Raw genomic sequence first — 8,592 nt, forward strand, 5'->3', positions numbered from 1 at the left:
CCGAAACGTCGATTCTCCTGCTCCTTGGATGCTGCCTGACCTGATGCACTTTTCCAGCAACACATTTTCAGCTCTGATCCCCAGCATCTGCAGTCCTCACTTTCTCCTGTATGACTCTATGACTCAACCGCCCCACAGATGAAATAGATGCAGTGCTCGGTCAGTTCTGCCTTATGGGCATGTGTACACTGGGTTAATTTGGGGCAGGCGATGACCTCGTGATTATCACTAGTGCATTAATCCAGAGACCCAGGTCATGTTCTGAGGGCCTGGGTTCAAATCCTGCCATGGCAGATGGTGGCATTTCAATTCAATTAAAAATAAATCTGGAGTTATGAGTCGAATGATGACCATAAGACTGTCAATTGTTGGAAAAAGCATCTGTCCACTAATGTCCTTTAAGGAAGGAAATCTGCTGTCCTTACCTGGTCTGGGTCTACGTGTGACTCCAGACCTACGGCAAACTGCCCTCTGGGCAATTAGGGACGGACAATAAATACCGGCCTGGCCAGCGATGTCCACGTCCTGTGAACGAATAAAAAGTTAGTGCAGGCCCTGTTTGCAGCTATTTTCAATTCAGCAATCACACAGTGGAATTAAATTTCAAACTGAACCTTTTGAGGTTTCATTTTCCAGTTTAAAATGACCTCAATGTTTTCAGGAGCTGAACACTTTATTTACCTCAGAGGGACAGATCCAGAAAGATTGGAGGAGGACATTCAGCCCATTAAGTCTGTTCCGTCATAAAATAAAATGAAACACAGTGCATGCTGGATCTGAAACGAAAATATAGAAAGTGCTAGAGTAAGCTAACAGCTCAGGTAGCTTCTATGAAGAGAGAAACAGAGTAAATGTTTGAGTCCAGAGCAGATTCACATCACATTTCAAATATCATCTCTGCTTCTCTCTTTACAGATTCTATTAGAACTGCTGAATTTCTCTAGAGGTTCCTGCTTTTGTGAATCTGTTCTGACATTCAGTTCAATTAAGGCTAATCTGTGTCCAATGCCATCCCTGCCCTATGCCTTACAGCTTGACCTCTCAAAAATTCATCTTTCACAGTTTCAACACTTTTTAAAATTTGCTTGTGGGATATGGGTGTTACTGGCTGGGCCAGCATGTATTGCCCAGAGGGTCTGGCATCACACGTAGGCCAGACCAGCCAAGAACAGCAGATTTCCTCGCCTTGCATCACATTTCTTCCTTCAGATTAATGAACCAGATGGGTTACGTGGTCATCATCAGGCTTTCGTTTTAATCCAGATTTGTACTGGAGTCACATTTTACCATCTGCCATAAGTGAAATAAGTGTGCAGAGGCTGGTATCCCGTCACCCTTCATTTGCATGTACAGAGTGACCAGCCAGCTCAAAGCCAGTCCCTAGAGTGAGGAGACCTTCTGAATCTCCTGTCAGTCAGGGTTCCCTGATTGGCCCGGGTTAACAGCCCCAATCACGGATCTCATAGTCAATGAGATCCACCTGGTTCCAATCGCTACACCATGACTCCAGACCATCAGACTGCGTCTCTAGATTAATAGCCCAGTGACAATACAATTATGCCACTGCCTCCAAAATGCCGCTGTGAAACAATGTCATAAACAATTGGGGCTGCTGTACAATCCACAGAAAGTGAATCACATTCCCATTTACTAACATCAACTATCTCTCCCTCCTCCCTCTTCCCCCTCAACTTGCGAAGAACTGCGTTTAGTCAATTTCAGGATTTTTAAAAATAAAATAAATCGTATTGACCTGACCGTTTCATCTTCATGATGAGTTATATTCAGGGTTGATCTTTAATTCTTATTGTGCTGAAATTGAGTGATTTATACTGTTTTTTTAAACTGTTTTCTGGTTGGTCGGAAAGCTGTGGGCGTTTTGTTGTTGACATATTTCTGACAGATAATTTGAGATTCTTCCCAGAGAGCACATTGAAAGATTAACATTTATATAGCACCTTTCACAACCTCAGGATGCCCCAGAATCCATTTCATGGAATTATAGAATCCCTACAGTGTGGAAACAGGCCATTTGGCTCAACAAGTCCACACCAAGGTTAGCCAATGTCTTATTTTTTGAACTGTAGGGGGTCATTGTTGTATTGTAGGAGAGTCAGCAACCAATTTGTGCACAGCAAGCTCCCCCAAACAACTCTGTGACAATAACCAGATGATTTGCTTTGCCGTAGTTAGTTAAGTGATGAATTTGTTCAGGTCTCCCCATGCCATACTGGCACGGGATCCTAAGTCCTTGCTTCAGATTGGGTCCCACTTTAAGATCTAATAGAGGCCACCTCTGACAATACAGCACTCCCTCAGCACTGCACTGTGAGAGTCAGTTTGGATTAGATACACAAAACATCCAGAATAGGAATTGAACCCATATCCTTTCAGGCGGTGAGACAAATGCTTTGCCTTTTATACCCTGTAGCAGTTTAGCAGGAGGCCATTACTCTTTCCATTGTAGCCATTAACTTAGCCAACGCAGAGATTCATTTAATGTCACATCTAGAAGGACAAGGGCAACAGATACATGGGAACACCGTCACCTATAGCTTCCCCTTCAAGTCACTCATGATCCTGACTTGGAAATATATCGCTGTTCCTTCACTGTCGCTGGGTCACAATCCTGGAGTTCCTTCGCTAAGGGCATTGTGGGTCCACCTACAGCATATGGGCTGCAGTGGTTCAAGAAGGCAGCTCACCCCCACCTTTTCAAGGGGCAACTAGGGACAGGCAAAAAAATACTGGGCCCAGCCAGCGACCACCCACATCCCACAAAAAAGTTTAAGAGAAAGTTATGAGAGATGCTCATTTGCGACTCTCAGCCCAGAGTCCCAGACTGGGCTCTGATTGTGTGAGATTTTGCACTAGGTACACAAAAGTCCAGCATCCTCACTGTAGAATCTCAACTCCAGAATTTAGAGTTAGTGAGTTGACCAAGGGTTACAGGGAGAAGGCAGGAGAAGGGATTGAGAAACATGTCAGCCACAATTGAATGGCTAAGCAGACTTGATGGGCTGAATGGCCTAATTTTGTTCCTGTGTCATATGGTCTAACACTCTAGAATCTAGGCTGCAACCCTGTTTCTATAGTTTGTAGCCAATTCCAAGGATGTTATATGGACATTAATGTGACCACTCATTGTCCTCAAGTGGTTACACACCATTACTGCTCACTTGTGTCAAGTCTATTTAAAATTTTAACAGGACTTCAAAGAGAGGAAATACTTTAAACAGATTATATTTTATTATCTATATCTGAAATATAAACAGAAAGTGCTGGAGAAACTCAACAGGTCTGGCAGCAGCAATGGAGAGAAAAACAGAATTAATGTTTCAAATCTGATATGACTCTTCTTTGGAAAGCTAAACAAGGAGATGTTTTGGGGAAGAGGGGGTGCAAGGATAGAGGAAGGGAGAGGCCACAGAGAAAGGGGAAGGAAGAGGAGGAGGAAGGAGAGGGAAAGGGTGAAGGGATGATTGGGAATGGGTAGAGCAAGACAGGAGAAAGGAAGGAAGGAAGGAGGAAAAGGAGGAGAACATGGAGAATGGGAGAGAGGGAGAGTGGAAGAGAGGGAGACAGGGCGAAAGGTGAAGTGGGAGAAAGGAGAGAGAGGGAGAAAGGGAGTGTGTGGGAGAGGAAGAAAGTGGAAAAAAGGTAGAGTGGGAGAGTAAGAAAATGTGGTAGAGAGTGGGAAAGAGGGTGAAAGGAAGGGAGGGAGACAGTGGGAAGAGGTGGGGTGAGGAAGAGTTAGAGGAGGGAGATGATGAGGGGCCGGGGTGGGGGGGGATACTTATGCTTGTGATGGTTCTTTGAAATAATGTTCCAATTCACTTCCAACCCTTCTCTGTAACACAGTAAATTAGTCATCATTCATTCACTCCCAACCCTTCTCTGGAACACAGTAAATTAGTCATCATTCAGAGCATGTTGTAATGAGTTTGAATCTGTTCCTTGAGGATCTGATGCCTCTCCCATTTCAGGGTGTGTGGCCAGACCTTAATGATCCTCCGATGGTGAAACGTCACACTTCCCTTTTTGTACTTACGCCTGTGCCTTAAATCTGTGATCTCAGATTACCGGAGAAAGTCGTTTCTCCAAAAGTTGTATGACATTTTATTTCATCACCGTTTTAAATCACCTAATTCTAAAATCTGTGTTTGAATAGTTTTACTGACACAAGGTGTTGTCTGTAATCTCTTGTGAATTTGATAATCTCAATATCCCCTGGCTCTGCATTCACTCTGTGGTTAATTCCTGCTATTTGGGTAGTAGTATCATGTACTTACTGAAATCAAATTCAATCTGCCACTTTTAATCCATGGAAATGGCAGGGCTGGTTGAGAAAGATCATCTTTTCCTAACATCTCTCTGGAATATTCTGGCCCTAATTCTCAAACTATGTTCCTTTTTCTAGAATCTTCAACCAATAGAAATAGTTTATCTAACTTGTGTTTTTCAGTTAATATCTCAAAGACATTAATCGACTCACACCTTAACCTTTCTAACTTCTAGAGAAAACAGGCCTAATTTGTATACTATCTCCTCATGAAGTCCACGAATCATTCTTATAAACTTCTGTTGTACTCCCTCCTGGGCCAATATATCCTACCATATGCCCTGCAAAGGCTGGAAGAATACAGCAAGCCAGGCAGCATCAGGAGGTGGAGAGGTCAACATTTTGGGTGTAATCCTTCCCAGGACTGGGAGTCGGTGTAAGAAGAGCACCAGATAAAGGGAGTGGTGGGGGAAAGGGTGGCCACCTTCCAGATTCATTCTTCCCATTGACCAACCAAGTCGTACCCTCTACCTGTCTTCATCCATCTCCACTTCACCACCCTGCCCCCTCAAACACCTTTATGTGCAGCTTCCCCTACACCCACCCCTAGTCCTGAAGAAGGGCTACACCCAAAAGGTAGACCTCTCCACCCCCTGATGGCGGGTGGCTTGCTGTGCTCTTCCAGCATCTGGCCTGTCTTCTTTGGATTCCAGCATCTGCAGTTTTTTTGTTTGCTTCGAATCAAGTACTATCTCTGAGACCAATATAACCTGCTCTAATCCCTCCAAGGCCAATATATCCTGCTGCACTCCCTCCACGGCCAATATACCCAGCTCTACTCCCTCCAAGGCCAATATACCCTGCTCTACTCCCTCCAAGGCCAATATACCCTGCTCTACTCCCTCCAAGGCCAATATATCCTGCTCTACTCCCTCCAAGGCCAATATACCCTGCTCTACTTGCTCCAAGGCAAATATATGCTGCTCTCCTCCCTCCAAGGCCAATATATCCTGTTCTACTCCCTTCAAGGCTAATGTACCCTGCTGTACTCCCTCCAATGCCAATATACCCTGCTGCACTCCCTCCAAGACCAATATATCGTACTCTACTCCATCCAAGGGTAATATAACCTGCTCTACTCCCTCCAAGACCAATATACTCTGCTGCACTTGTTCCAAGGCCAATATATCCTGCTGAAATCCCTCCAAGGCCAATATACCCGGCTGCACTCCCTCCGAGGCGAATATACCCTGCTCTACTCCCTCCTAAGGCAATATATCCTGCTGCAATCCCTCCAAAGCTAATATACCGTGCTCTACTCCCTCCAAAGCCAATATATCCTGCTCTACTCCCTCCAAGGCCAATATACCCTGCTCTACTCCCTCCAAAGCCAATATATCCTGCTCTACTCCCTCCAAGGCCAATATATCCTGCTCTACTCCCTCCAAGGCCAATATATGCTGCTCTCCTCCCTCCAAGGCCAATATATCCTGTTCTACTCCCTTCAAGGCTAATGTACCCTGCTGTACTCCCTCCAATGCCAATATACCCTGCTGCACTCCCTCCAAGACCAATATATCGTACTCTACTCCATCCAAGGGTAATATAACCTGCTCTACTCCCTCCAAGACCAATATACTCTGCTGCACTTGTTCCAAGGCCAATATATCCTGCTGAAATCCCTCCAAGGCCAATATACCCGGCTGCACTCCCTCCGAGGCGAATATACCCTGCTCTACTCCCTCCTAAGGCAATATATCCTGCTGCAATCCCTCCAAAGCTAATATACCGTGCTCTACTCCCTCCAAAGCCAATATATCCTGCTCCACTCCCTCCAAGGCTAATATATCCTGCTCTACTACCTCCAAGGCCAATACACCATGCTCTACTCACAGCAAGGCTAATATACACTGCTCTATTCCCTCCAAGGCCAATATATCCTGTTCTACTCCCTCAAAGGCCAATATATCCTGCTGCAATCCCTCAAAGGCCAATATATACTGCTGCAATCCCTCCAAAGCTACTCCATCGAAGGCGAATATATCCTGCTCTACTCCCTCCAAGGCCAATATATCCAGCTGTCCTCCTTCCAAGGCTAATATACCCTGCTCTACACCTTCCAAGGCCAATATATCCTGTTCTACTCCCTCAAAGGCCAATATATCCTGCTGCACTCCCTGCAAGGCGAATATATCCTGCTCTTCTCCCTCCAAGGCCAATATATCCAGCTGTACTCCTTCCAAGGCTAATATACCTGCTCTACTCGCTCCAAGGCCAATATACCATACTCTACTCACAGCAATGCCTATATACACTGCTCTACTCCCTCTAAGGCCAATATATCCTGCTCTATTCCCTCCAAGGCTAATATACCCTGCTGTACTCCCTCCAAGAACAATATATCGTACTCTACTCCATCCAAGGGTAATATAACCTGCTCTACTCCCCGCAAGGCCAATATGTCCTGCTCTACTCCCTCCAAGGCTAATAAACACTGCTCTACTCCCTCCAAGGCCAATATATCCTGCTCAACTCCTTCCAAGGCCAATATACTCTGCTGCACTCCCTCCAAGGCCAATATATCCTGCTCAACTCCCTCCAAGGCCAATATATTCTGCAGCACTCCCTCCAAAGCCAATATATCCTGCTCTACTCCCTCCAAGGCCAATATACGCTGCTGCACTCCATTCAAGACAATATATCCTACTGTACTCCCTCCAAGGCCAATATACCCTGCTGCACTCCCTCCAAGGCCAATATACCCTGCTGCACGCCTTCCAAGGCCAATATTTCGTGCTCTACTCCCTCCAAGACCAATATATCCTGCTGTACTCCCTCCAAGGCCAATATATCCTGCTGCAATCCCTTCAAAGCTAATATACTATGCTCTACTCCCTCCAAGGCCAATATACCCTGCTGTACTCCCTCCAAGGCCAATATAACCTGGTCTACTCCCTCCAAGGCCAATATACCCTGCTGTACTCCCTCCAAGGCCAATATAACCTGCTCTACTCCCTCCAAGGCCAATATACCCTGCTGTACTCCCTCCAAGGCCAATATAACCTGGTCTACTCCCTCCAAGGCCAATATATCCTGCTGCAATCCCTCCAAAGCTAATATACTATGCTCTACTCCCTCCAAGGCCAATATATCCTGCTGCATTCCCTTCAAGGCCAACATATCCTGCTCTACTCCCTCCAAGGACGATATATCCTGCTGCAATCCCTCCAAAGCCAATATACCCTGCTTTACTCCCTCCAAGGCTAATATACCCTGCTCTACTCCCTCCAAGGCTAATATACCCTGCTCTACTCGCTCCAAGGACAATATACCCTGCTCTACTCCCTGCAAGGCCAATATGTCCTGCTGCACTCCCTCCAAGGCCAATATATCCTGCTCTACTCCCTTCAAGGCCAATATATGCTGCTGCGCTCCCTCCAAGACAATATACCCTGCTGCACTCCTTCCAAGACCAATGTATCGTGCTCTACTCCCTCCAAGGCTAATATACCCTGCCCTACTCCCTCCAAGGCCAATATACTCTGCTGCACTCCTTCCAAGGCCAATATATCCTGCTGCATTTGCTCCAAGGCCAATATATCTGTCTCTACTACCTCCAAGGCCAATATATCCTGCTCTGCTCAATCCAAGGCTAATATATCCTGCTCTACTCCCTCCAAGGCTAATATATCCTGCTCTACTCCCTGCAAGGCTAATATATCCTGCCCTACTCCCTTCAAGGCTAATATATCCTGCTCTACTCCCTCCAAGGCCAATATATCCTGCTCTACTCCCTCCAAGGCAAATATATCCTGCTCTACACCCTTCAAGGCCAATATACCCTGCTCTAATCCCTCCAAGGCCAATATATCTTGCTGTACTCCCTCCAAGGACAATATACCCTGCTCTTCTCCCTGCACGTCCAATATATCCTGCTGTACCCCCTCCAAGACCAATATATCCTGCTGCATTGCCTCCAAAGCCAATATATCGTGCTCTACTCCCTCTAAGGAGAAAGTGAGGTCTGCAGATGCTGGAGATCAGAGCTGAAAATGTGTTGCTGGAAAAGCGCAGCAGGTCAGGCAGCATCCAGGGAACAGGAGAATCGACGTATCGGGCATAAGCTTATGCCCAAAATGTCGATTCTCCTGTTCCCTGAATGCTGCCTGACCTGATGCACTTTACCAGCAACACATTTTCAGCTCTACTCCCTCTAAGACCAATATATCCTGCTCGACACACTCCAAGGCCAATATATCTGTCTCTACTCCCTCCAAGGCCAATATATCCTGCTCTACTCCCTCCAAGGC

The sequence above is a fragment of the Chiloscyllium plagiosum genome, chromosome 38 (assembly GCF_004010195.1).
Source record: "Chiloscyllium plagiosum isolate BGI_BamShark_2017 chromosome 38, ASM401019v2, whole genome shotgun sequence".
Classification (NCBI taxonomy): Eukaryota; Metazoa; Chordata; class Chondrichthyes; order Orectolobiformes; family Hemiscylliidae; genus Chiloscyllium; species Chiloscyllium plagiosum.